General features: G+C 33.4%; 1 protein-coding gene across 11 annotated transcripts in view; it reads left to right on the forward strand.

Moving 5' to 3' along the window:
- Positions 1-14,875, forward strand: part of EIF4G3 (eukaryotic translation initiation factor 4 gamma 3) — a 386,518-nt gene that overhangs the window by 168,888 nt on the left and 202,755 nt on the right. For 9 of the 11 annotated variants that reach the window (XM_051988328.1, XM_051988326.1, XM_051988317.1 and 6 more), the window contains exon 4: positions 9,150-9,200. The exons of the other annotated variants lie outside the window; for them this stretch is intronic. The gene's annotated coding sequence lies outside the window, so the exon portion shown is untranslated. The remainder of the gene's footprint in view (positions 1-9,149; positions 9,201-14,875) is intronic. 11 annotated transcript variants of the gene reach the window in all.

Raw genomic sequence — 14,875 nt, forward strand, 5'->3', positions numbered from 1 at the left:
GTTGTTGATATATAGCTCAAGGGATCCCAGTTGATAGGATCGTGTAGAGTTGAAATGGTTGTAAGACAGAGTTTGGGAAAGTTCTTCTTAACTTTTCTTAAGTTAACATTAGGGATATGGCCTGAGAAAATGCAAATTATGAAGAGATTGAAGGAATAGATGAGTATAAACCATGAAAGTTTAGGATAGGACATAGTAAAAAATTGAACGTGGTAGAATATTCCAGATCACTAATAGAGAAAGGGAAATTAAAACAGCTCTGAGGTTTCATATTAAAATCTTCATGGTTTCCTATATGCCTCCAAGTCTTCAACTCACTTATTTCCTAGTCCTTCATTGTCAGTTGACCAGAATTTATTAAGTTCTTAATAGGTACATGGTTCTGCCTGGCTCCTGTCTCTCAAATCTTAGTTCATGTACTCTGTTTTAGCTGTTTTCTTTACAGAATATCACCTCACTAGTTTCTATACCTTTTCTTTGAAAAATTTATTTTATTTTATATGATGCATGAGTCTTAACAGTAAGATTTAAAATTTAAAATGGTATCCCTTTTAAATCCTGAATATTTAACACATTTAAAAAGACATTCCTTTTCATTCCCTGAAACAGTAGTAATCATTCACATTCCTATTTCATTAAGACAGTGCATTGTAATATTTTTTTTTTTTTAGGATAAGGTGATACAATGTATTTACACTATATATTTTTATTTCAGTTTTAATTGAGAGGACTATTATAGCAATAAATTATAGTGAAATAAATTTGGTTTATCATGCCATAAATATCTTTTATGGGTTTGTTTGGAATTTTATAAAATTGATCTGGTTCTCTTGATCTCTATAAAATTGAGCAAGTTTAAAAAAAAACAAAAACATATATAACTCTTTTCCCTCTGCCAAATCCCCATATTGGTCACATCTGAAAATGTATGTCTCTCTATATTTTAGGTTTATTATCTCTCTATTGGAGGTGAGTGAAATATGTGATCTTCATTCTCTTTAACTCATGGTTTTTCAATGCATTGATCAAAAATCTTTAAAAGTTATTCTTTATATGTTATAATTGTGTAAATTGTTCTAGTTCTGCTCCCTTCACTCTGTATTAGTTCATGGAGGGCTTTTCTTCCTTGTTTCCTCTGAAATAGTCCATCTCATGATTTCTCATGATGCAGTTATATTATTTCATTCATATATGACAATATGTCTATCCAATTCCTTTTAATTTGCTTATTTTGGGGTATAAGCCCAGTAGAAACACTGCTGGATCAAAGGGTATGCACAGTTTGATAACTTTTTGAGCATAGTTCCAAATTGCTCTCCAGAATGGCTGGATGTATTCACAATTCCACCAACAATGTATCAGTGTCCCTGTTTTCCCCCATCCCCTCCAACATTCCACATTATCTTTCCCTGTCACTCTAGCCAATCTGACAGGTGTGTAGTGGTATCTCAGAGTTGTCTTAATTTGCATTTCTCTGATTAATAATGATTTGGAGCATATTTTCATATGTCTATAAATAGTTTCAATTACTTCATCTGAAAATTGTCTGTTGATATCCTTTGACCATTTATCAATTGGAGAATGGTTTGATTTCTTATAAATTAGAGTCAATTCTCTATGTATTTTGGAAATAAGGTCTTTATCAGAACCTTTGATTGTAAAGATGTTTTCCCAGTTTTTTGTTTCCCTTCTAATCTTGTCTGCATTTGTTTTGTTTGTACAAAAATTTTTCAATTTGATATAATCAAAATTTTCTATTTTGTGGTCAATAGTGATCTCTAGTTCTTCTTTGGTCATAAATTCCTCCCTCTTCCACAGGTCTGAGAGGTAAACTATCCTATGCTCTTCCAATTCATTTATAATCTCATTCTTTATGCGTAGGTCATGAACCCATTTTGACCTTATCTTGGTATACGGTGTTAAGTGTGAGTTAATAACTAGTTTCTGCCATACTAATTTCCAATTTTCTCAGCAATTTTTGTCAAATAGTGCATTCTTATCCCAGAAACTGGGGTCTTTGGGTTTGTCAAAAACTATATTATTAAAGTTATTGGCTGTTTTGTCCTTTGACCCTAACCTATTCCATTGATCAACTAGTCTATTTCTTAGCCAATACCAGATGGTTTTAATAACTGCTGCTTTATAATATAATTTTAGATCTGGTACAGCTAGGCCACCTTCATTTGATTTTTTTTTTTCATTAAATCCCCTGAAATTCTTGACCTTTTGTTTTTCCATATGAACTTTGTTGTTATTTTTTCTAGTTCATCAAAGTAGTTTTTTGGGAGTCTGATTGGTATAGTGCTAAATAAATGGATTAATTTAGGTAGTATTGTCATCTTTATTATATTTGCCCGCCTAATCCAAGAGCATTTAATATTTTTCCAGTTGGTTAGATCAGACTTAATTTGTGTGGAAAGTGTTTTGTAGTTTTGCTCATAAAGTTTCTGATTTTCCCTTGGCAGATAGATTCCTAAATATTTTATATAATCAGTAGTTATTTTAAATGGAATTTCTTTTTGTAACTCTAACTGTTGGGTTTTGTTAGTGATATATAAGAATGTTGATGACTTATGTGGGTTTATTTTATACCCTGCAACTTTGCTGAATATGTGGATTGTTTCTAATAACTTTTTAGTAGAGAATCTGGGGTTCTCTAAGTATACCATCATATCATCAGCAAAGAGTGATAATTTGGTTTCCTCATTTCCTATTCTTATTCCTTTAATGTCTTTCTCAACTTTTGTTGCCAAAGCTAGCATTTCTAATACAATATTAAATAGTAATGGTGATAGTGGGCAACCTTGTTTCACTCCTGATCTTATTGGGAATGGTTGCAGTTTGTCCCTGTTACATATGATGCTTACTGCTGGTTTTAAATAGATGCTACTGACATCCAACCATTCTGGAGAGCGATTTGGAACTATGCTCAAAAAGTTATCAAACTGTGCATACTCTTTGATCCAGCAGTGCTACTACTGGGCTTATACCCCAAAGAGATACTAAAGAAGGGAAAGGGACCTGTATGTGCCAAAATGTTTGTGGCAGCCTTGTTTGTAGTGGCTAGAAGCTGGAAAATGAATGGATGCCCATCAATTGGAGAATGGTTGAGTAAATTGTGGTATATGAATGTTATGGAATATTATTGTTCTGTAAGGAATGACCAGCAGGATGAATACAGAGAGGACTGGCGAGACTTACATGAACTGATGCTAAATGAAATGAGCAGAACCAGGAGATCATTATATACCTCAACAACGATACTGTTTGAGGATGTATTCTGATGGAAGTGGATCTCTTCGATAAAGAGTGCTAATTCAGTTTCAGTTGATCAAAGATGGGCAGAAGCAGCTACACCCAAAGAAAGAACACTGGGAGGTGAATGTAAACTGCTTGCATTTTTGTTTTTCTTCCCGGATTATTTATAACTTCTGAATTAAATTCTCCCTGTGCAACAAGAAAACTGTTCGGTTCTGCATACGTATATTGTATCCAGGATATACTGTAACGTATTCAACATGTAAAGGATTGCTTGCCATCTGGGGGAGGGGGTGGAGGAAGGGAGGGGAAAAATCGGAACAGAAGTGAATGCAAGGGATAAATGTTGTAAAAAATTACCCTGACATGAGTTCTATTAATAAAAAGTTATTTAAAAAAAATAATTTGCTTATTTTGGCCTAGTATCAAACAAACTTTTTTCTTTTTTGAACATAGGAATCTTTCTTTCCTTCTTTCATCCTTCCAGAATAGGAGGCCTACTAGTGGTTGAGCTAGGTAAAAGGGTATGAATCTTTTGATAACTTTCTGGATATAATTTCAAGTTCTGGAATAGCCAGACCAATTTATAATTTCACCATCAGAGCATCAGTGGGATTCCCTTTTTGTTTTCTGCCAGAATGATGGTGTTAGGTAGAACCAAAATTATTATAATTAACATTTCCCTAATTAGAAATTTAGACACGTTAGACAAAATTATTTCAATAAAAATTTTAAATTTTAAACATTAACAGACCTGTTTTCAAATAATCCAATTGTCCACTTTTTATTTTTTTGCACTTTATTTGTTTAATCATTATATTGTCTTTAATAAAATATTAACACAAACGACCCATTTGGTCAATATTTCCATCTAATCTCTTGTTTTTTTTTTCATATTTTGTAGCTATTATTATAATTGAGTGAGGGGAAAAAAACAACTCAGCAATGTAATTGAGAGCTTAGAACTTAAGATAGAGAAAAACAAAACAACCCCAGGTTTTAGGGCCTTCCAGTTCTAATCAAAGAAAATAAGGGGTGGAGGTGGGGTAGGATGGACACATGTGCTCATACAACACCATTGAGGGAGAGGCCAAGTGAGCCTCAGGGTATTGACAGGACACCTGGACGTTCTGGCCAGTGGGGGAAAGATTGATGGTCAAATGTCCATTCCAGAATCGGGGCCTTGGAGACCTACAACCTAGTTGAATTAGGACAAGTGTGTGGACAGGCTAGAGCTTTAGGGAATATTTCCTATGGAGCACGGATGACTCATTAATATTCTTAATTCTTCGTATCCTTTTTTATGAAGTAGTTCATATAGAAAAGGACAAATCACAATGCTACTGAATTTTTGACACTTAAGTTTTGTTATTGATATCTTTTATAGCCTCATTTCCCCACTATCCCTTTTTTTTAACTCTCCCACCTGATATAAGATTGTTTTCATAAAGGGAAAAAAAAATCAACAACTGATTAATATATTGAAAATGTTCAGAAATCTATGTCCTCTATAGACTGTTCAACTCCATGAAGTATCCTTTCATATTTCTTTTTTCAGCCTATGCTTGCGCTTTTGTAAATTTGCTACATTCATTTTTAATTTTTGTGTTCTGTGGTTGATCCTTCCATTTATATACTGTTGCTGTATATTGTTCTCTTGACACTCTGCTTATTTGTCATATTAAACTTCCTAGGCTTCTCTGTATTAATTACATGCAGCTTTTTTTTTTAATAGTACAATAGTATTCTATTACATTATGTACCACAGTTTGCATACCTATTCCCCATCTGATTGACTTATATTTTGTTTCTAATTCTTTGCTATCACATGCAACCATTCTGGAGAGCAATCTGGAATTATGCTCAAAAAGTTATCAAACTGTGCATACCCTTTGATCCAGCAGTGTTTCTACTGGGCTTATACCCCAAAGAGATACTAAAGAAAGGAAAGGGACCTGTATGTGCCAAAATGTTTGTGGCAGCCCTGTTTGTAGTGGCTAGAAGCTGGAAAATGAATGGATGCCCATCAATTGGAGAATGGTTGAGTAAATTGTGGTATATGAATGTTATGGAATATTATTGTTCTGTAAGGAATGACCAGCAGGATGAATACAGAGAGGACTGGCGAGACTTACATGAACTGATGCTGAGTGAAATGAGCAGACCCAAGAGATCATTATATACCTCAACAACGATACTGTTTGAGGATGTATTCTGATGGAAGTGGATCTCTTCGATAAAGAGAGCTAATTCAGTTACAATGGATCAAGGATGGACAGAAGCAGCTACACCCAAAGAAAGAACACTGGGAAGTGAATGTAAACTGTTTGTATTTTTGTTTTTCTTCCCGGGTTATTTATACCTTTGGAATCCAATTCTCCCTGTGCAACAAGAAAACTATTCGGTTCTGCACACATATACTGTATCTAGGATATACTGTAACCTATTCAACATGTATAGGACTGCTTGCTATCTGGGGGACGGGGTGGAAGGAGGGAGGGGAAAAATCGGAACAGAAGAGAGTACAAGGGATAATGTTGTAAAAAATTCCCTGGCATGGGTTCTGTCAATAAAAAGTTATTAAAAAAAATTCTTTGCTATCATGAAAATTGCTGTTATAAATATTTTGACATATATGGGAGACTTCATCAGTGATTTCCTTTGGGTTTGTATAAGTCCAGTAATGGGATCTTTGAGTCACTTGATTTGTATAATTCCAAATTGTTTTTCAAACAGTTGAACAATTTCGCAGCTTTACCAATAGTGTGTTTCTACTACAGCTCCACAGACATTACCCCTTTATGGGTCATCTTTGCAGGTTTTGAAGTGAAACTTAAGGGTCATTTTGATTGGCTTTTCTTTTATTATTGGTGATTTGCAGCATTCTGCCATGTGGTTTTGAATGCTTTTCAAATCTTTTTGAAAACTGTTTATTTCTTTTGAGCACTTGTCTGTTTGGGTATGGCTATTGGTCTTAAATAAATTTATTGTTTATTTAGTTTGGATATTCAGTCTTTACTAGAAAAAATTGATACAAATTTTTCCCCTTTGAACAGTCCCCATTTTATCCTCGGTGCCTTAATTTCATTTGTGCAACTTTTCAAAGGTCCCTTTTATCTTTTTATAATTGCTTCTATCCTTTGATTAAGAATATGTCTCCTACTTGGTAAAATATAGGATCTGTTTCTCTTAAAAATTTTTTTTCTAATCTGATCATTGATAGTTAAGTAATATAGCCATTCAGAATATATTGTGGAATAATGTATAATGTATAAAGTATTGATCTAATTTCTGTTAGACAATTTTCCAGTTTCCTAGCTGTTTTCAGGAAGTAGCAGCTCTTTCCTAGGAAATTTATGTTCTGCTTTATGAAACATTGAGAATTGATTTCTGTTGTTTCTGAATCTCCTTTGTTTTAACCTCTTCCATTAAGCTACCTCTGTTTTAAACCAATATCAGATGATTTTGATGGTTCTTGCTTTATAATAGAATAATGAATAAGGAATAGCTAGAAGTACTATTCCTCCTTTCTTCCTGTTTCTTCCTTATTTCCCTTGGTGGTCTAGAGTTTTTTTTTTTTTTCTTTTAGTCTTTTTTTTGCCTTTATTAATTGTTTTATTTTTTCTGGCTATATGTTTATATTAACTTTTAAAATCCATATTTCTTTATGAATCATGTTGACAGAGAAAAATCAGAATAAAAGGGGAAAATCACGGGAGTGGAAAAAATAGGAAAAAGAGGGGAACATAGCATGTGTTGATTTTACATTAAATCTCCATAATTCTCTTTCTGTATATAAATGACATTTTCTAGCCAAAGTTCATTGGACTTGCCTTTGATCACTGAGTCCCTGAGAAGAACCAAGTCTTTCATAGTTGATCATTGCACATTCTTTCCATATTGTGTACAGTGTATTTCTGGTTTTGCTTGTTTTACTCGGCATCAGTTCACGTATGTTTTTATCAGATTTTCCAAAATCAGCTTGTCCACCATTTTTTATAGAACAATAATATTCTATTACCTTCATATACCACAACTTAATTAGCTATTCCTCAATTGATGGGCAAGGAAGGAAGAAAGAATTGGAGGAATGTTTCATGTTTGTGTCTAGGTCATGCCAATATAATAAAAATTATTACACTTTCAAAGTTAAGTTATACTTAGAATGCTATATTAGGCAAATTACCAAGGACTATGGTAAATAACAAAATTCATTTAAAAAAAAAAGACTTTTTTATGGTAGTGAAGAATTGTAAAATGAGCAGATGCCCATACCTCTTCCCTTCCTCCCTCTCTTCCTTCTGCTATTGGAGTTAAGTGACTTGCCCAGGGTCACACAGCTGGGAAGTGTTAAGTGTCTGAGACCAAATTTGAACTCAAGTCCTCCTGACTTTAGGGCTGGGGCTCTATCCACTGCACCACTTAGCTGCCCCTCTTTATTTCTTTAAGGAATAATTTGTAAATGAATCTATGCAAACCTCTTCTATTCTTTTGTATGTCAATCCCCACCTAAAAATATATATGTTTTTGTAGTCTGCAATTTTACTGACACTTGTAATAGTAACATTAGTATCTTTGCTAATTCTGTAGTGTTTTCCAACTTATCAACAAATAAGAATAGTTTTATTTCTCTTTCTACCTATCTTTATGCCTTTGTCTTATTGCTGTTGCTAGCATTTCCAGAATTATATCAAGTAATAGTAGGGAAATTAGACACTCTTGCTTGATTGTCATTTTTATTGGGAAAGCTTCTCTCATATCTTCTTTTATGTGATGCTTGCTTTTGTTTTAAAATGGATGCTCTTTATGATATTAAAAAAGGTCTTTCTATGCATCTTATTTGTAGGATTTTTAATATGGGAAAAATCCTGTACTTTGTCAGACCTTTTCTACATTCATTGAGATGATCGTGTGGTTCTAGATTTTTTTTTTTTAATATGATTAATTATCTTGATTGTTTTCCTAATGCTGAATTATCTTTGTATCCTGGGTTTAAAATCATGTATGATTCTCTGGATAAAACATGTGTTTTATTTGGATTTTATTTCAATTTTTTGAGCTAATCAAATTTCATTAAAGATATTGCCTATTATTTTCCTTCTGTTTTGTCTTTCCTTGGTTCAGGTATTAGAATTAAATTTTGTAATAAAGATGTACTACTACAGAGTGAAATATTGGTCCTCATTTTTCTTTAAAAGTTTGATATGGTTATTTTATGAGTTCATCAGGAGCAGGAGTTTTTGTTATTGTTTTGTTAGTTACTCTACAACTATATCTCTTTCCTTTTCTGAGATTAAGTTATTTAAGATCTTTATAACTGAACTTCTAATAGAATATTATATAGTATTTCTTTGGAGTTTATCATTTTGTTTGCATAGAACTGTACATATTAGGCTCTATTTTTTTTTCTTTAAATTTTTATTTAATAATTACTTTATATTGACAGAATCCATGCCAGGGTAATTTTTTTTTTTTTTTACAACATTATCCTTTGCACTCGTTTCTGTTCCAATTATTTTCCCCTCCCTCCCTCCACCCCCTCCCCTAGATGGCAAGCAGTCCTTTATATGTTGGATATGTTGCAGTATGTCATTAGGCTCTATTTTTATACTATTTTATTCTATTTATACTATTGATTTCTTCTTGATCACTTGCTGTTTTATTGATTTGTCCATTCCATTTTTATCAGATTACCTAAAGGCGTTATCAGTTTTATTGTCTTTTCAAATAGCTTTATATTTTTGTTTCTATTTATCTTTGTCTCCTCTAATGTTTAATATCTCTTCTTTTGTGCTTATTTTAGGTTTATTTGTTGGCTCTCTAATTTTTTAAATGTATATTCAGTTCATTAATCCTCTTTTTTTCTATTTTGTTTTAATATATGTTTGTAGAGATATGATTTTTCCCCTGAGGACTCCTTTAACTGCATCCCAGAAATTTTGGTATGTTGTTTCATCATTATCATTTTCTTTCATAAAATTATTGGTTTTTTGATTTATTCTTTGACTCATTCATTATTTAGGATGTCCTTGTTAAATCTCCATTCAAATCTGTGATTTTTGTTTGTGATCCCTTCAACCAATTACTGGTTTTCTTCTGTTATGGTCTTTATAAATGTATTATTAACTGTTTTTGCCTCTTTACATTTCTTTGATTATTAATATATGGTCAGTTTTGTGCTAAAGAATGTGTATATTCTTTTTTTTTCTCATTTAGAAATCCTATGTGTTTTAACTCTAATTTGCCAGCAATTTATTCAATTCTATATTTTCTCTTTTGTTTATCTTTCTCTTAGACTTGTCTAAAACCAGAGAGGAATATTTAAGTCTTCTGTCACCATTATGTTATTATCCATGTGTTTTTACAACTCAATGTGTATTTTATGAATTTGGATACGAGGCATTTACAGTATATAAGTTTATTATTGCTATTGGTTTGTTGCCTATGGTTCCTTTCGCTACAATGTAGTTTACTATTTATTCCTTATTTTAATTTAAATTTAGTTAAATTTTTTCTTTTGCTTTGTTAGGTAGTATGTTGTAATTCCTACTTTTTTTTGGATTCACTTTGAGGCATAGTGAATTTTTTCCCATCCCTTCAAATTTTTTGAAGGGGAGATTGGGGGGAGAAGTTTGTTCTTTTAATGTGTTTCCTATAAGCAAAAGATTGTAGGGTTTGTTTTTTTAATATATATTATGTCCTTTTTTTGTTTTATTTGACGGTTTAATCCATTCACATTTAAGTTATGTTTATATTTTCTTTGATTTATTTGCATCATTGGTGGCTTTTTGTTTTTATTTTTCATTCTTGCTATAAATATGGGACAATATTCCTTCATTTATTTTAATTGTTCTTTTTTAATGTGGTTCTGTTCCCAAAGGCTCTTTTCTCTCACTCCTGGTCTCTTCATAAGTAGTTACCACATTTGAGGTTTTGGTTATTCCTTTTTCTTTATTGCTTTTAGTTATTTTATTCTTTTCTCTCTTTTTATTCCCCAGGAAATTCACTCTTACCCTTTTTCTCCTCATTAGTTTTTTATAAATGTATTAGTTTTTTAAATTTCAATTTTTTTGTAACCCTTTCCATAGAGGATTTTCTTACCTTCTCCTTTATCCATTTTCCCTATCTACTCTAGACCCTTATTCTCTTGTTCCTGATTCCAGTAATTATCTAGTATTTTTTTCTATTCTCCTTATTCCTCAAGAAATCTTACCTTCTTAAGTGGCCCATTTTGGGCTCTCCCCTTTAACAATTTCTTTCACTGCCCAGTAAAATTTACCTTGAAGATTCATCTTTTCCATTGAGATTCACTCTCAGAACAAATTTCTTTAGGGGTCAAAGACACTGCTCCTTGGTAAACTCCTCTCCCTTCCCTCTTCCTCCCCTCCCCCTTCAAAGTCCCTTTCTGTCTTTGTTTACATTTTAGAATACAATTTCTTACCGATCTCTTGGCTGTCAGGTGTGTTGCTAATGCTATCTCTGGCTACTGCAATTGTTTACCACTCCTGCATTTCTTTTTTCTGCGATATTTGGGAGGCAAATAATCTCTTCAGTCCTGTTCTTCCCCCTCCATCTCCCCTCTAACTCTCTAAGAATACTTCAAATGCTTATTTAAATTGAAAGTTCATTTTTTTTCTTTTAGTTGTGATTAAGCTCATATTTGTAGGTTAAGTAACTCTGGGGAATATCTTGATTTCCTTTGTTATTTGGAACATATTATTCTGATCTTCTGTTGGGTGCAGAATAATCTTGCATTATTTGAATTTTTTTCTTTGTATTTCAAGGTTTTTCCCAACTTGCTTCTGAAGTGAATTGCTAAATTTTAATCAATTAATTTAACCAATATATATTTTTGAGTTTGCTGCCTTGATATTTTTTCTTCTGGAGGTGATCTGTGAATTCTTTCAATTGGTATTTCATTTTCATTGTTTAGAAATTCTAGGCAATTGCCTTTTGTTTACTTCATTCATTGCTGTTAATTTTTTTTTCTCTGTCATGTTGTTCTGAGGCCTATAATTCTAAAATTGTCTCTATACATCCTAATTTTGAGATCAGCATTTTTTCTTGCAGAATGTCCATGTTTTCCCTTTGTATTATTATTCTTATCTTCTTTTAGATTACCCTTCACTTTTACGTATTGGCATTCCCAATCTATTAGTATTTCTTGTTTTTTTGGGGGGTGAGTTTGTAGATTCTAGAGTATTGTAGATTCTACTTTTTCTATTCTGCTCAATTTTTTAAGGACATAAAATTTTCTGGCATAATTCTCATTTTTCTTTTAAACCAGTTAGAAATCACATGCTCCATGGTCTCCTCAGATTCCATAGAGTCTCCTAGTTAGAAGAGTTTTGGGTCATTTTCTGTCTGGAAAATGGGTCTCTACCCTCCCTCCTTCCAATTTATTTTATTTGAAGAAATAGAATAAGAAAAAAGAAAAACAGAAAAGCAATACAAAATAAAATGAAAACTATCTTTGTTTTGCCATATTTATTCATCAATGATCTGGAGGCCATATTTCCTTATGTTAGTGTTTTTTTTTTTTTTTTTTCTGTTAAGGTATCTGCTTGTATTTAAAATCTGTGAGTTGTCTTCTTCCTGACATTTTGGACACTTTCAATCTTTTGTTTCCCTCATTGCTGATTCTGTCTTGTTTCATTTATTTGAATTCTCAAAGATTTATATTGGTAGCATGGAAATTTGTTGTGTGCTAATTTATAAAGGATAGTGGACTTCTAGCATGTAATCCTAGTCATTTGTTGATATTTTTTGAGGTTATCAATAGATGCTAAAATTTTGTAATCTGCAGTAAGTGATATGTTGAAGTTTTTATCATAATTTATATTAATGTATATGTCTAAGCACCTTAAGAATTACCTTCCTTTTTAAATCAGATTTTTGTTTATTTCATTAAAATCTTTCCCAATGTATTTTCTTCTGTTTATCCTTCTTTTTCACTTTTTATTTTGTCATTCTTCTAAAATCTGTTTTACTTTTGACCACTGCCACCTTTTATCTACCTTCCTTTTTTATAACCTCTCTCCCACATTTTTACTTATTCCTTTCCCATTTGGTTTTCTTATTGGGTAAGATAGATTTCTATTGACATTGACTATGAGTGACAAACTTTGAAGGAAAAAAAAAACACTTTTAATTTTCTAAACATATGCATGGTTTTCAACATTCATACTTGCAAAACCTTGTCTTCCAATTTTTTTCTCTCCCTTTCCCCTACTCTCCCTTAGATGGCAAGTAATCTGATAATATTAAATATATGCAATTCTTCTATACATATTTCCACATTTATCATCCTGCAGAAGAAAAATCATATCAAAAAGAAAGAAAACAAAATGCAAGCAAACAACATCAAAAAAGTGATAATGCTATGTTGTGATCCACACTCAGTTTCCACAGTCCTCTCTCTGGGTGCAGATGGCTCTCTCCATTGCAAGACCATTGGAACTGGCCTGAATCACCCATTATTAAAAAGAGATGATTCAAAGTCCATCAAAATTGATTACTGTATAATCTTTCTGTTGCTGTGTATAGTGATGTCCTGATTCCCATTTCACTTAGTTCTTGTAAGTCTCTCCAGGATCTAAAATCATCCTCCTGATCATTTCTTATAGAACAATAATATTCCATATCATTCATATACCATAATTTATTCAGCCATTCTCCAACCGATGGGTATCCACTCAGTTTCTGGTTCCTTACTATTACAGAAAGAACTGTCACAAACATTTTTGCACATTCCCTTTACCTCCTTTAAGATCTCTTTGGGATATAAGACCAGGAATAACACTGCTGGATCAAAAGATATACACAATTTGAAAGCCTTTTGGGCATAATTCCAGATGGCTCTCCAGAATGATTGAATTAGTTCACAAGTCCACCAACAATGTATCAGTGTCCCAGTTTTCCCACATCCCTTTTAACAGTTATCATCTTTTCCTGTCATTTTAACCAATCTAAGAGGTGTGTAGTTGTAAAGTTCTGGTTGGTTTTCTGAAGGTCGTTGGACTAGCCTTTGTTTCAGCAGAGTAATCATCACGAGAATAGCCAGGGATAAAGTCCAAATTCTTTATTGTCTCCTTCACAGTGTGTTTCCTTCCCTGGGGCTTGGGCCAGCCTCCTGGAGGTCCTCCGGAATGTATCTTGGTTTCTGTGGGGAAGACGGGAGGACCATTGTGGTGTCTTTAAGTGTCCCTGAGTGCGGGAGCTTGTGCTCCAGCCTCCACTCCTCTGACTTTGTTCCAGTCCCCCACGGTGGTGAGAGATGGAATGAATGTCTGAGTCCCGAGGATTTGTGCTCCAGCTGCCAGTCAACAAAGGCTGGCTGAGTTTGTTTCAGCTCATATACTCTATTATAATTACATCATTGTAGGTGTCAATCTTGCAGAACTATATTAAATACTAAGTACATGTATTGAACTGGAGGACTATTAATCACTAAGCTGAACTAGATAACCCTTGTCTTATCAATTCCACTGAGTTAACACCTTGTTGTAAGAATTTCTCCAGAATTTTGGCCCATTACATGTAGTGTACCTCAGAGTTGTCTTAATTGGCATTTTTCTGATCAATAGTGATTTAGAGCATCTTTTGATATGACCTGAAATAGTTTTAATTTCACCTGAAAATTGTCTGTTCACATCCTTTGACCATTTATCAATTGGAGAATGGTTTGCATTCTTATAAATTTGTGTCAGTTCTTCATATATTTTAGATATGAGGCCTTTATCAAAATCCTTGGATCTAAACATTTTCCCCCAGTTTACTGCTTTCCATCCCATAATATACTCTTATTCTACTTTGGCCACAAATTTCTTCCTTCTCTTAGGATCTAAGAGGTAGATTATCCTTTGTTCTAATAATTTGTTTATAGTATCATTGTGTCTAAATTATGAACCCTTTTCAATATTATCTTGTTATAGTTCATTAGGTGTGGTGTAAAGGACAGAATGCTTAACCCTGGGCAGTCACTTCATTTGCGAATGCCCTAGTGTTGCTCTGTAACCTTTACATTGCCAGTCTCTTCTAATTCCTAGAGTTTCAGAGAATCCTCTGGCCACTGACCTTTGTAGTGTCAGCCAACTTTAACCTGGCTCACCTCTTCTGAGGTCTTCAGAGGTCTCTGGCTACAATTTTATGAACTGTAGTTTTAAAATCGATAGCATGCTCAAGGACAGCCATGTATGTGCAAACTTAGTCTTTTGTTATACTTGCTCATCTATTGGCCTAACCTGATAATTCCCAAATAAACACCAAGTCTGTGAGAGACCCACATGCTCACTGTCAAGCTCCTTACCCCTTTTAGCTATCCATCTACTTGGCTCGGCTCCCCCAGGACAAAGAGACTGACCTCTCGCTGCACTGGGCTTAAGAAGGGTCTGTGAGGTCACGTGCACAGCCAATTAGAGAGGGAGATGTCTCTCGGTACGACGCTATCTCAATATGACCAGGGTCCTGCCCATGAGGCGGTTTCTGGTCACAGAAATTACTTCTGGGCTGCTGAAAATTTCAGCCTCCTGTTTGCACTGGGCTGATCCATTGTAAAAAGACCCTAACAATGTAGGTCAATGCCCAGTTTCTTCCATCTTAATTTCCAGATTTCCCA

The sequence above is a fragment of the Antechinus flavipes genome, chromosome 3, assembly GCF_016432865.1.
Source record: "Antechinus flavipes isolate AdamAnt ecotype Samford, QLD, Australia chromosome 3, AdamAnt_v2, whole genome shotgun sequence".
Taxonomy (NCBI): domain Eukaryota; kingdom Metazoa; phylum Chordata; class Mammalia; order Dasyuromorphia; family Dasyuridae; genus Antechinus; species Antechinus flavipes.